Source organism: Chamaea fasciata, unplaced genomic scaffold (assembly GCF_029207755.1).
Source record: "Chamaea fasciata isolate MVZ Bird 193981 ecotype frontalis unplaced genomic scaffold, bChaFas1.0.hap1 SCAF_10, whole genome shotgun sequence".
NCBI lineage: Eukaryota > Metazoa > Chordata > Aves > Passeriformes > Sylviidae > Chamaea > Chamaea fasciata.
In genome coordinates, this window is record NW_027094095.1 from 19,597,704 (window position 1) to 19,612,843 (window position 15,140).

Sequence of the window (15,140 nt, forward strand, 5' to 3'; positions counted from 1 at the left end):
AAAATATGCAGTGAGAATACTTCTACCACACTGAAGTGCCCATGCCACCAGGTCTATCAATCATCTTAAACACTAGAAAGATTTAACACATCACGGGAGGGCAAACACAGAATATAGCACACATGCACTGCTTAAGAGCTCTGCAAGGCCTTTGGTTACTTCTCATCTGTGGTTTGTGTATTAATTTTAGTATTAACCTACTGTTAGTGATGGGTTCACAGTGCTCAACAGGGATACCTATTCAGTATCCACTGAAGGTAAACTGTACTGCTGATACTGCAGATGTCTTTATACAAAACATCCTTATTGATGTAAAATCTTCTCTTAAGGGAATGGTGAAAACATCCACTTTTAGGAGCTGAAAGAAGGAAATTATTATCAAATATGTGAACTACAGATATAGAAATATTAGCAAAGCTCAGATATTGTAAAATACGGTGGCCAGTGATGTTTAAAATAGTACTCTTCCCTCTTGGTGTAAGTTTTCCTTCAAACAAGGATGTTATTTGTTTAAATAAAAAGGAATATTCACAATACAGTTTTTCTTCAACAAATATAATCAAAACAGAAACCAACCAGTTTTCCAAAAAAATTTCACAAAAGGAATCAACCAAGATATGAACCACAATAGAGTTTGTATGATGTGAATATTTAGCTATTAAGGTTCTTTATTATGATTGATGAGGCTAAAAGGTGAGTTTATGAATTAAGGTTTGCACGCTCTGCTGTTTAATGAAAAGCAATGAGAAGCCACAGAAAGCAAAATCTGAGAAACAGCTATTCTTACTGTTTAGACCACAAGATCACACTGGTCATATTGTATCATTTAAGAGTAAATGTAATAGGCTTTTCTGAAACAAACAAAAGCAGTAACAAGTTATAAACAAATTTGATTTGTGGAGGTTTTGTGGTTCCTTTAGTTGTTGTTCATTTGGTTATAATCACATACCTTGCTTTTCCTAGGGAAATATTCAGCCAAATACACTCACCTCAGGAATAAAAATGAAAGTGAGAAGCAACACAGAGACAGAAAACATGTTAGGATCCTGCCCTGCTTCCATTGTACTAAGCAGTAATTACTCTGGAAAGTGCTATTAAGCTGAGTACTCAGTGAGCCAGGTTCAGCTACCCATATTCATGCAGACTTAACACACTGGCCATCAGTGAGTCCTCCAGGGCCGTGCTCTGAGCATCATCACACAGTGAGCAGTTACTGATATGAATAGTCCTGCTGACTTCAATATAATTATGGGGAAGAAAGAAACGACTCAGGGTGGGTACAGTCGGTATCAATATCAATCTCAACAGGAATAAGGATGGCAGAATCAAGTCTTCTGGGCACAGCCAGGTCACTTAATGCTATAGCAAAACACAGCAAAAAGAATTTATGCCTGATAGAGTAAAAACCAGGATACAAAAAAAAAATCTTTTAATTAAGAATGATAGGAGTGGAAAATCTTCTCCCTAGAAGAAATAAGAACATACCAAAGATACAAGCAGAATCAAAAGAACGATAAAAAGCCACTCTTTTTTTCCGTGTTTAGGAAATGAATAGAGCTGAATTGCTCTTTGTCACAGCGATATAATACTGTCTTCAGGTGGTCATTGTTTCCATGTCACCTTTGAACCACGCAAAAGGCTTGTCAACATGCTCCTCAAATATTCTGTTGTTTTCTTTCAAGAAGTGATTTATAACACTTCACAGCAAGGAATGTGCCACATCCATTAAACATTAATACTGAGTTACAGTTTTCTAAATCATAGCTATCCGCTTTGTAGTCTTGTGCTTGACTTGTATTCCAGGGAAAGAAATATATATTTTTCTGTTCTGTCATTTATTTATTCAGCACTGGGCTCAACTGAAATCTCCTGAAAACAACGAGAAAATGTCTTTTTGTTTGTTTTTAAAAATACCTGACTTTGCTTGAAATACACAGTGAGAGACAGTATAAATATGAGTAACAATTTGATAAAACTTGAACTGAGGCCACAGCACAATATGTCATAGCTAGGACAGCTCATGAGGGCCGCCAGAGTTCCTTCCAAAGGAAAAAGCCTACAATGACCTTATATGGGAAGATGGGAGAAATCCAAAGAATGTGAGATTTTTGTTTAAACTGGAGAAGAACAATGGTTCTGACACAGAGGAGAGATGTTTCCACTGGACAGCTGGTCTCCAGTTATCCCATCACATTCATAGGTACTCCTGTCTCTGATGCCTTTTCTGAATACAATTTACTAAATCACTTGAGTGCACATTTAAAATTATGTACAACAATAATCCCAGTGAAGTGAATGGAAGTAACTATGTGTTTAAAATTAGACACATGCTTAAACGCAAGGCAGAATGAAGCACATAATCCTCTCAACATGGTATTTTCAAGTTTCACTTGGTCAGTGAAAACACATAGAGTCACAGAGCAACTCACAACATCTTACCAGTCTTGTCTGTGACACTCATTCCAAGCCATCAGATCCATGGGGAAGATGACTGCAGCATGCTGGAGGCACAGGCTTCCTTGAGCACTTTTTGCTGGCTATGCAGCAGAATCTGCCATGCTCAGAAAAATGCATGTCTTAGGGGAAGGATTTGGAACTAATACACTCTAGAGTATTCTTAAACTCGACAAATCAAGTGGTCAAAGTATTAATTATTATTTAGGACATCAGTATTTTCCCTCACTGTAATCTAAGCACAATCTTCCAGCTACCCTCCAGTTAAAGTGGACTCCACTCTTAACACCCAGCACCCAAAGCATGGTAAAAGCCTTGGTGCCTGATAGAGCACTCTGGAATTCTGGAGACCCTGAGAAGCCCCAGACCATACCAGTGTCTAGCAAATACTGTTCATTGTCAATTTTGTAATCTATGGTAGTTATTACATTTCAAATACAAAGAAGAAGTCTGCACTATATAATGTGAAAGAGAAGACAAAGCCACTCCATCTCAACATGTGCAGTAGACAGTAAAAGCATTTCTCTACATGCACATGAGGAAATTAACAGCATTCCCCACATATTCATTCAAAGCAGTGAACATGCTGTGCTGGATGCACATATACATTAGAGAAGCAAAATTGCTTTAAATAATCAAAATACACAAAGGAGTATTTTCTGTGGGCTGGAAATAACACTGACAAATGTTAATGTTTTGCAAATGAAAAACATTCTTTAAGAAGCATCATGAAAAACAGAGCAAATTTTCAGATGCATACAAAGTAAGCTCCTGTATTAACCTGTGTTTTACTACCTAGATGTATACAGAGACCATTGTGTGATGAACAAGTACATTCAAACTCCTTTTTCTTTCCTGAATTATGAATATATTTTGGCAAGATCCAGAGAAGGTCAACAGCATGATTAAAGATATTAAGAAGTTCCATATGGTGAGATACTGAAGACGAGTGGACTACCTGAGTTTAGCAGCAGATTTTGCTGATGTATAAAGTAATGAATGACAAGGACAGACCTCTGTATTTTTCCCTGTGTATATCAACAGACAGAAGAGTTTCATCCAAATTAAGGAACAGCATTTTTAGTGTCCCTGCTATTACGTTACTCAGCATATAATTAATCAGTGAAATTCGTTGCTGCAGTAAAATACTGAGATAAATTGATTGCAAACAGGATTAGTCACACACAGATAAGACCAACATACTGATTAAGACTGGATAGGACAATATACAACTTCCACTTCTCGGGCTACCGGTTCTGATTTCTCAGAACACAACTACTGCAAAGTCCAGAAAAAAGCTTTGCACTGGAATTTTCTGGGTAGGGGAGAAAAAGCTACATATGGTCTTTTGTCATGGTCCTTGAAAGGTGTGAAACATTAAACAAGAGGGCTTACTTTACTATGACAATTTCTATATTACAGTTGCCTACAAGACATTTTTTTCTAATTGAGAATACTGACAATATATAATAAGTAAATAAAAACCGAAATTGAAAAGCAAGATTGAGTTGTAGCTAGTGTTTACAATAAATGAAGCTCAAATCCTGCTGTTACGCTTCTGACAACTTTAATAACAATAGATCATCTTGTTTTACTTGCGCACTGAGAGGGGGCTGCAAGGTATGTCACCCACAAGAATGACTAATGTGTTATGCTTATCACTTTAGAAGCAGAAGTATCTGAATTCTGCTTGCTAACTACAGGGCAGTGCAAATTACTCCGACAGCACCGTGTGTTCTTTCTATACCTTGCTTACAGGCCAGGATTGCTTAGTCCCAATGTATTAATAAGTAAGTGCAAGTATTTCAACAATCAGCATTTTAGCATTTGCATGCAAACTCTCATGCTGTGTAATTATACACAGTGCTGGCACTCAAATTAATTAAAGCTGATTTCTCTGTGACTGCAAACTGGTCATATCCCCAGACTTGCTCTAGTATGAAGTCATCACCCTATATTCAACATGACACTTTATGTCCCCAGCATTCTTAGCAATGCTAATATGCAACAACTGTAAATTAGGCAATATTTTACAGAGCAGCTGACAACCTCTGGTTAGTTGTTGAGTTCCTCCTCCCCCTCCCCCCGACACTTTCCACATAAAAGTAAGAAACCAGTTATTTCCATTGTGCTTGCTTTGTAATTATCTGAACTAACAATGTAAACAAATTACATACATTGTTTCAACAGATACTCGTCCATGTTTGATTAGGGGTTACAGAAAACTTAGAAAACACAAAACCCAACAACAACATCAACAGTGTTTGTTTGATGCTAACATGCAATTAGTCTCTGACAATTTCAATGTTAATTTAAAAACTCCTTCTCTTTCTCTTTTTCCCTGAAATGGCTTTTTTAGTTTTAAAAGGCATGCTCTTGCCAGGCAAGAATAGGGAACTGGGGAGGCAGAGCAGAAGAGCTGACTGTTAGATTTCAGTACTCCTCATCAAAAAAAGTGGAGCAGTAGAAGAGACAGTTCTTTGCAGCAGAGATCCATAAATGCTGACTTCTGGGGCAGTGCTGAGTTCCGGTCTCTTTCACAATAGAGTTGCCTGCTCTAACTTTATAATTTGGTTGAAAGAAGTCCTTTCTTAATACATGTTTTCAGCAGAGATCTCCTCTGAGAAATTAAAATATTATAGTGATCTTTTATCTTACAAATGTGACTGCAATAGGACCATTCTCCTATAACCTTCAGAAACAGAAAATAATATAATCAAACCCACTGGTATTTTGCATTTACAAAATTTCATACAGACTGTTTCTTCAGCTACAGAACTGAATTACTTCAAGATAGTTCATGGCTTTATTGCCTTGGAGCCATAGACTGCTCTTGGTGCAGAGCTGCTCTGCTAGAGCTTCCCCTATTCATACCAGTGGATTTACCACAGTGAGTGACAACAACAGTTTAAAAAATACTCTGATTCTCCCACTGAAGTAAACTCGCAAGTAGGATCAGATCTTTTTTTTTTTCTTTTTCTCTCCACATAATTTGGTCCTCAGAAAAGGCAGAGTCAAAATATGACAAAAGAGAATTGTACAAGTTGATATCCTAATGAAGTAGTTTCTTTATGCTAACATAAATCATAAAAAAGAATTTCTCAGCATAGGAAGCTCTTCTCCCTCAGCTGACACAGAAACTGCTGAAATACAATGAACAGATCAAACCCCACCTTCTTTAGCCTGAATTGAAACACTGTTCTGGCTGTTATGCTCCTTCCTTCGGTGTTGAGCATGTTGAGCTTTGCTGAATTTTAGGTCCATTTTCATAACTTATAAAAAAATTTATAAATCAGAAAAAAGGCATGTTGGTTCACATTGTTTTGACATGGTGAGAACATGGAAATGCTAGAAAGACTTATTTTGGGTTAACAAACTGGAGATATCTGAAACATAGAGTGATAAATATAGACTTGGCAAATACTTGCAGAATCAATTGAGCTTAAGCAACTAGAATATTTAGAATGCCTTTGCTAATGCTTTAAAACTTAGCAATAGCCACATATTCTGTGAGTCCCCATTAAAACCAAGGAACACAGAAACCAGGCAAAGGCAAGAACCATTCCCATATCTTTCTCAATGTTGGTTTTTTTCAAATGCTACAGTATATTCACATACTTCTGTTCTCTACTTGGACAGGCCAGGCCCAGACTTGTTTCTATTCATAGAATCACAGAATAAGTTGTGCTGGAGGGACCCTCAAGGATCCCCGTGTCCAGCTCCTGGCCCTGCACAGCACTGTCCCCAAGAGCCACACCGTGTGCCCAAGGGTATCCTGCAGTTCATACAGCACCAAAAGCAAACAGTATTTTGTAGCATTTCTTGGGTATCATGCTAGGACCATAACATTCTTTGAGCCCTGTCTACAATGCTTATTTCTGTAAGGCTGTAGTACCAACACTGCCAATACTCCAATGGAGAGAGTAAAGCCTCTTACACATGTAGCTGGAGTTTACTTCTGGGGAAGGCATAAATCAATACTAAAAAATGATAGACTAAAGGGAATTATTGTGCAATTGCCCTTCTTCAGCACTGGAGATATCATTCTTGGTGGTTTTGAAAGCTCAGGTTTATGGTACTGGCTATAAATGCTATGATCTCCATTAAATATTTCAGAAGACATTCAACGTCAGTGATAAATTCAACTTGCAACTGGGGCAGCACAGTTTCAGCAGCAAAGTAAGAACAGGATTCTGGCCACAAAATCCTTCCTGGATTAATGGTTTCTCAAAAATGCCAGTGAACTCAGTCCTCTATTTCTAGGTCTTCCTTCAAAACCTGTAAACAGGATCAATTCAGGGTGGATCCTCAGATTGGCACGCACCTCATTCTTAGCCAGATGCAGTTGCACGAGTTGGAATAGACAGGAATGAGACTAGAGGTCAGTCTCTGATGGCCAGACTTCACACAGGCCCTGTACATCCAAGGAAGGAGATAACAGATGCAGCTCAACAAAACAGAACTTCAGTATACAGCGCTCTTCTATTCTGACATGGGGAAGACCTCTTGTTAAGTGCTAAGATAAGGCGAGATACAGATAAGATGAGTCTGTTCACCATCTCTGAGCTTCACAGGCATGTCACTACCAATCAAATGTATACAAGAACTACTTGGAAAGAAGTCAACAGTCTGTGCCATCATGCTCCAGAGTGTGCTGCTTTTCTGAGGCAGCTGAGCTACATGAAAAAAACGATAGGCACTATGGGGCCATGGAATAAAAAGTATTATGTTGTTACTACTGTTATAAAGAAATAAATAGATGATCACTGAAGTGATCAAGTGAACGACAGCCCTTCTCAGGAATTGTTTAGATATGCCATGTCTGTCTGGAGAAAAAGAGAAGCATGTAGTATAGAGACCTTTGATGAGCCCATTTAATTGTAAGTGCAGGAACAGTTTAAGGTTCTTGAGAAATTACCAAAAACGTTGTAGGCAAATTTCCATCTCTTCTTGTTCATTAAAAGAGATGTTTGGAAGGCAAGGGCTTTATAGTGAAGCACATAAAGTGTGTGAACTCTCCAAAAGGATGCTGGAAATAACAACACATGAAACAGTAGTTCTGTGTTGGTTCCAGCTGCTGTCCATTCAGTTGATTTTAAAAGAACTATTAAAAATCCAGAGTCAGAATGACACATATTTTCTAATCCAGTAACCGTTATTTCCTTGCAGGTGATATGTGACCTAGAGCACAACGACCCTGTTTTTATGCTACACCTGAGAAACCTTCTATTAGACTAACTTTATGGTGAATAAGTTTAAATAAGTGAGACGCAAAAAGTTAATCGGAGGTGTAAATATCACAATAATAAATATAATCTGAAAAAAACAGCCAAGAGCAACCGTGTAGATCATGGATGCGGCCAACAACTCTACAATCTACCACATAAAAAACATGTGGAACACAGCTCTGGGAAGGACCTCTGTTTTTTCAAGGCAAAAACCTGAAAACCTCAATGTGTCTTGTACATTAATCCAAAATGTGGAAGCTTAGAAGCATGTATAGCAAAGCAGCCTTTCTAGCCAAGTAATAGAGTTCGTAATAGACTGTTTACCCCAAGGACACTCTGGGATTACTCTATTTTGCCATGTACAACTGAGAAGTTGCATAACAACTGGTGAAAAAGACATCAGTTATTGATCATTCAGATAATAAGGATTTTTGGTGAGCTTAAAGTGTAAACGGGTCAAGAGTAAAGGAGTAAGATTTATAAGACTGAGTTTATATTTCCAATGGGACTAAAAACAGCAAGCTGCTGCTCAGCTTTTATACTCTGGTTTATTTTCATGTTTTGCAGCTCAAGAATCTCAAAGTTCTACATCAAGTTAACTTCAAAGCTCTAATAAGAGACTGCTGAAGCTGACAGAGAAATTGTTGAAACTGATTCTGCAGCTCACTCTTTGTGACTGAGCAGATGCATTTCTAAATTTTCCTTCCCATCATTTACCAGCTCCTTCTTCACTAAATTTAGGATTGAATGCTCATTTTCTGAACATTTCCCATTCTGTTGGGTTTGCTCCACATTTGAGAATCAGTAGGTCAAATGTGTTGCAGACTATTTTGTTAGACTTGTTAAAACCAAATTGAAACTGTATGATTAATGATATGACTCATCTGTGTTGTTGTTTTTTTTAAACAGGAAAGTAAACAAGTACTTGTCTAAAGCTCCACCTGCTTTGCTGCTGTTATGGTGCTGTGCATATCAGAGAAAACAATTCTCCCTTCTCAAGGCTGAACTAAAATTAGACTCCACCTGCAAGATGTTAGTGAAATCTTACACAGCTGCATTCCAGAGACAAGTTCCACAGATTGCTTTTGGAAAGCACTGCGCATTTCTGGCAAAATCAAAATCAAACTTGTTAGCTTTTTTTTGCCTAACTTTTCAAAAATGTATTATTAATGATAAATGTAATTATTATCACACTAATCATGCTGATAAGTAATCTCAAAAATAGATCCATTTAAAATGTAATTTTACACCCACATCCCACTGTATTTAACCACTTCTTTGCAAATGCAGGCAGTAATCATAATAATACATAGCACTTAGACAGCACTTTATTCATTTATAGACACTTCTGTGGCACTCATCACCAGAGTAACTTTATTTTCTTTATTATGTCTTCAAAGTGCTGCACTGACATTAACAAATTAATCCTCACGGCACTTCAGTGGAAAAAGAATAAGTCTGATCATGCACTATTTACTAAGCAAAACTCTGCCCTTATCCACCCCCAATAACCTTCTGCTCACTAATAGAGTGACTATGAACATTGGAACATAGATCACAAGGATTACACAGCCCCTAAAACATACTCAAATTCCAGCTTTGAAGTGACAGACAATTGCTACTGAATTCAATAGTAGAAGGGTCTAAATATATATTCCTACCCTTTCTTACAATAATTCTTTCTGACAAGTGAATGCTAAATATTCCAATGTATGGAATTGTTGTGAGTGTCTACACAAGTGCCAACCCAACAAACCTAAAACAAATCACTATTTCACGTAGCAAATCGGAGTGTGTTACATAGAGTTCATCTATTCAGAGGTGATGGGCTTTTAAGACCTTCATTTATAAAGAGAACTTATGCATATTGAAGACTTAAGTGAAATTTGTGTTGGTTTTCATTCTCTGCGTTTGCAGAAAGGGAATTGCTTGTATGCAGCTTTTAGTATAATTTCAATGGGAAGTGAATTAACTAGACCTAAGTCAGTTAATATAGTAAACAAAAAATGAAAACAGATATTGTCTTGTAATATATTTGATAGCTCCTCCGCAGATAATTTTAATAAATGAGAAAATATGCACTCAAAATCTGGGATGTGCAGAGTCATTAACCAGTTGTAACACAATATAATTGATACCTGTAATTCATGACAGATTCACAATGGATAATTAATATCACAATTTATTTTGCACGCTAAGATGCTACCAAAAACAACTGAATCAAAACAGGCAACCAACTGCAGTCCGTGAGCAAACATTTTGTTCACCGTGCTCCCCAGTTGTTACTGTCAAAATAGAACTATAAAAGGAGGTTTAACTGTCAGCTCCGAGGTAGTGAACTCCTTTTTCTTAGCACACTATAGGCCATTAAAGACTTGATGGCCCCCTGAGACCGAGTACTTCTAGTGCACAGCATAACAAGTCACAGCGGCGGGGTGGGAGTGGACTGGGGCACTTAGGTAAGTTTCATTCATTGCAGTAGCCCAAGGGAACAGTGCATCAAGCCAGCTGCACTGGCTCAGTTCATCCTGTAACTTTACACTATTTTCCTTCTAAGTCACTACTAATCCCTCGGGTTTACATGTTTTTTTGGGGCGGCATCAGAGAAAAGCAGTGTGAAATTGCCTGAAAGCCTCTTTATAAATAAGACTTATGATATAGACCAGTTCTGTTGTTGAAAGATGGAAAGAAACGCCCTTGAGGATTGCAAGAACCATTTTACAGGTCTCCTACTGTGATGATTTTTGTCTCTGTCTAATGACTGATAGCTTTTAAAAAAACCCAACAAACAAACAACCATTCCCAGCTTCCTCTTCTAATTTAAGTCAACTCTGTCTGGTTTACTTTTGGTCAGCTACAACAATACATCCAATAGAAAATATCCTTTGCTTAGATATTTTGGCTATCTTGTTACTAACACAGTGCCTCTTTTTAAAGATTTGTCTTACTGCCTGGAAATTTTTAACACTTTGGGACAAATTCCAACCTGGCTGTGTGCTTGTGGCTGCAGTGAAGGTAAGAGAAGGTGAATCCACTAAAATAACAGTAAAGTGCCCAGGCACTTCACATGCACGTTTATGAGAGGCATATGCTGCTAGTCTTGTGTCTAATATTCTGTGCTACAAACTGAGACACAGTGAAGGTCACTAATCCAAGCAGAAATTTCAAGCTGACCCTTCATATTGTTTAAACCCAACCTCAGTTGTTTGTGTGAGTTTGAGAAGCCATTTCATACTGGCAGAATTGTAGTTCAGGGATAAATGTTCATTTAATCATGCCAACAGCTACTATAAGGTGACGGAAAAGATGGATGCTGCCCAATTCAGAACTTAGATGACCAACAGACCAGGTCTCATTTATAAGAAACAAACATAAATGGTGGTAAGAATTCTTTTAGTTTTAATGTTAAAACCCAAAACATTCCAAATTCTCAGAGTGTTTCACATCACACCAATGCATTATCTTCTGAGCTTGTGCCTGACTCTTTATCTAAAAATGGCCTTTAAAATTAACAGTCTCAGGGATGCCATCTAACACAGTACCACCTCAATGATTTTTCTGGCAGCCATGGCACCTGTTGTTGCTGCTGACAGTTCTCAAATGTACCATACAAATTCTCTTGTACCATACAAGAAACATCCCTAATGCCCACCAAACACATCAAGTACCAGTTGTCTTAGCTTTGTGAGATCATGTTTGGAAACTTTGCTTTCTCAAGGTTCACCTTTTGGGAAAGGTTTTATGCAGCAGCTGATTATACAACATCCTAATATTCTCTGCTTGCAAAATAATTAATAATACAATCCCTATTTCTGAACTTACAGTTTCTATTTCCTTAGTATTTATTTTACTTTGGATAGGGGGAAAAGGTGTTGCAGAGATAATGATATCTTCTGTCAATCAACTTCAAGAATGAAGTTTTTTTTTTCTTTTTGTCAACAAAACCTTGGTTATGGCATTTGAACCACGCTGAAACAATTGTAAATTTGCTATCTGGCTTTCCAATAAGTAAAGTTTAAAACATTCTTCTTTGAATGACAACTTTTTTTTTAGTTCTAGTTGAAGATCTTGACAAATATTTCTTTCAGCCACAGTGAAAGAATTACTAACCTCAAGACACTGTCATTTGTTTAGTGGAAAAAGCAATATGTCTTCATAACTACACCTACACGTATACCAACTTATTTGGTACCAGAAACCTTAATTGGAAATTAAGGGGTGCTTAGGATAAATTTATCCTTTAGACAGAAATACAGATGAAACAAGTGCAAAACTATGTCTACACTGATGGCTCATTGACCAATTTGATATTGATTCTGTGATAAACAGCATCAACTCCCATACATTGAAACCTACAAAGTTCCTTAGCAGACAAGCTGAAAAGTCATTGCTTTTTGATGATAATTCTTTGTTAAAGTCAGTGATAAAAATCCTGTGCAGTGGGGTTCATTCAAGGCCCTCAAAAGCAGAATGACTTGCAGAACTGATAAGTGCAAAATTAAGAGTTTAATCCCAATAAATTACCTGAGTACTTTCTTTGGAATTACTCTTTATTTTCTTACAAATTATAATCTATATTAAACAGTATGAAATAGGAAGGAACTAATATGTGTGAATTAATATAACTGGAAGACAGAATGACAAAAATCAGTGTACTTCTAATATTTTTCTGTGGAACAGACCCTCTCATCATAACAAATGGGTTGTATATTTATCTAACGGATGAGCATGTCTCCAAAAACTACACTGTTGTCAGAAAGTGCTCAAAAAGCAGTCATCATATGTGGCAAATGTTTGGATAATTCAGGCAACAGAACATTTTCCCATGTTTTTTCCAGCATCTTTCACCCACGCTACACATGAAAGACTTGTTAACTTATGTAAGCTGTTCTTTAGGGAAGGTGTTCTCCTGCTTAGACTCAAATAGCTTTGAGTTTGTCCAGAGAATTCCATGAAACTGTAAGTTAATCTGAAAAATCATATCTAGGTTTGTGGGACTTAATAGCTAAAAATGTGATGGTACATTAGTGAGCCCTCCTCCTACTTATGGTAAAATCAATCATTGCAAGGCGACCTTTACTGTTTACTTCCATTATCCCTTTTGCACAAGGATTTTCTGAAAGACATGCTATTTCATGCTGTATACCTGCCCTAAAAACATTGGAGGAAGAGATCAATGGCATGGCCTTGAATGCCTTATTTATCACAGCTTTTTCAGAACAGAAGTATGTTTCTATGTGGCAGAAGTTGCTTTTGACATGCAGATCAAGCAAGATGGTCAATACAGAGTCTTCCCTTTCGCAGCATTCCAGTCATTCCACAGTGGGACGCCTCTTCTTTCAGCTTCTCTAGCCCCTGGTTTCCTTTTGTACCTCTGTGTCTTACCATTGCCCCTTTGGCACAAATTCCTTAGCAGAGACATTTTCTGAATTTGATCTCTCAATCAGAGTTTCTTCCTTTCCTTTCCCTTCCAAAAGATTCTGTGGCCAAATCTTTACTCTGACATTCTCTTCCTGCTAAGTAGTTGTTCTCAAATGCTCTAGTAATCTGCAGATTGGTGCAAGGTTTTTTATTTTAGCTGAGAACGAATGAGGAGAATAGTAAATCTGGACTGTTCTGCTTTCACAATATACCATGGCCTTTTCTCAGGGGAGAAGAATAGTGAGGGAAACTTCGGGCCTATTCATTAGTTTGACTGATATTTTTTTCTTAGCTGACAGCTAGCACTGAGAGTACTTCACAGGTATTAAAGAACGAACAGAGGGCCAGTACATCCATTAAATCCATTTATTTAATAAACCATTAAAAGCTTCAATGCATGAGTGAGATGACTACAAGTGCATGGAGCCAGCTTTCCCTCCAACCTTTTACTTCCACTGTTAGGGATCAGGAAGAACTGGAAATCATAAGCTTTTTGAGAATGGCATCACTTTCACTTTAATAAAAGCACTGCTTATTTATAGCAATCTGCATAGAAAGGAAAAAAAAAAAAAAGCCTGGGTTTAATACAAACCAGTCAGACTTTCTTGAACCAGCAATGAGCAGATTTTGAGAGAGTCCAACACACAAGGAACATCAGTATGTAACATCCTCCTTAGCAATAGTATAAGCTTGTTTGGCAGAGAGCTCTCAAAAAGCTGTGCTTGATCAGAACTAGATTAACTTGGCTTTACTCTCCTATTTCTTGAGATAGTCACCTCCAGCACTACTATCAGCATTCACATTCCCCTTGGTCCCTTGGTAATTGGAAATTCCTGCAGGCTAAATGGATATTGGAAGCATATGTAAACTCCCTTGAAGATCTTGGCCAGTAAGACTTAGATGAATTGATGGGAATCAAGATGGTCCAAATCCAAACTTTCTAGAGAACCTTCAGGTGCTGAATTTGTGGCCTGAAAATATTTACTTTAGATAAGTTATCACAATCTATATATTGAGTTTTGCAGGTATCTTGTCTAGTGTGCTATTGTGGCAAATGATATTACAGGTCACTTTGGAGTGATGAAGAATAGTTTTTGTTTCCTTTTGAAGCTCACCCTGAACACTTACCACTGAGGACAAAGTGAATCCAAGACCTGGTCATCTATGCATCCTGTAACCAGAAAGTCTGTCACTTACCAGCTGTTACCAGCTGTTGGGCCACAGGTGTAGGTCAGTGGGGTCATTCACTCCACTAAGGTACAGCTGTGGCTTCAGGACTGAACTGACATTGACCAAAACCAGGCAAGGAATCATTTGGTGCTGCTGTCCTAGTTCTCATGTATTTCATTATCTTTTATATATTTTCTTTTGAGACTAACTGGGAACTTTCATCTTGGTTGAGGTGTGTCAATTATGTTTCATACTGCAACTATTTTTTGTTTGTTTTAATTTGACTGCTTTAAAATTCTTTGCTTGTGTTTGCAATATTTGCCAGGTGTGTGCTTGCAGTTTTTTGAGAGGTCTTTTGTTGTAATATATCAGCTGACTTTGAACTTGTCACTCTTAGACAAGAGGTAAGGAGCATACCTGAAATTATGATGCACAATCTACACCTCACACATGACTCAGGAGTTCTGTTCGGCTTTTTAGAGGAGAAAAAATCTGTGGCTTTAATTTTGCAAGGTTCTGTGCACTCTCCAGAGTGCTGGTAGCAGCTGTTAACTGCCAAATGCTATTTCCAGGGTTGTACCTCCATTAATCATTGTGCAGGTGCATGAACAAAAAATGGTTTTCTGGCATGATAAGGTGTTTGTTTCAAGAAGTTGAAGTTCGACAAAACAGCTATATTGATGTTAAGTCTATTCAAGACGAAGGGGAAAAAAATCAGCACTTTTCTCATGAAAAGAACAAAATAATTTGTGACAGAATTATAACAATTTTTAGGATTTTCATAAACAGGTTTTATTTTTTATAAGGGAAACCACAGAAAGAAAAGTTCTGTACCTTTTAATATAAAATATTAAAAGGTGTTCCTAG

At 37.5% G+C, this 15,140-nt stretch overlaps 1 protein-coding gene across 1 annotated transcript in view; it reads right to left on the reverse strand.

Moving 5' to 3' along the window:
* The window catches only part of ADGRL2 (adhesion G protein-coupled receptor L2), a 313,675-nt gene that overhangs the window by 200,253 nt on the left and 98,282 nt on the right, over positions 1-15,140 (reverse strand). The gene's annotated exons all lie outside the window — the stretch shown is intronic.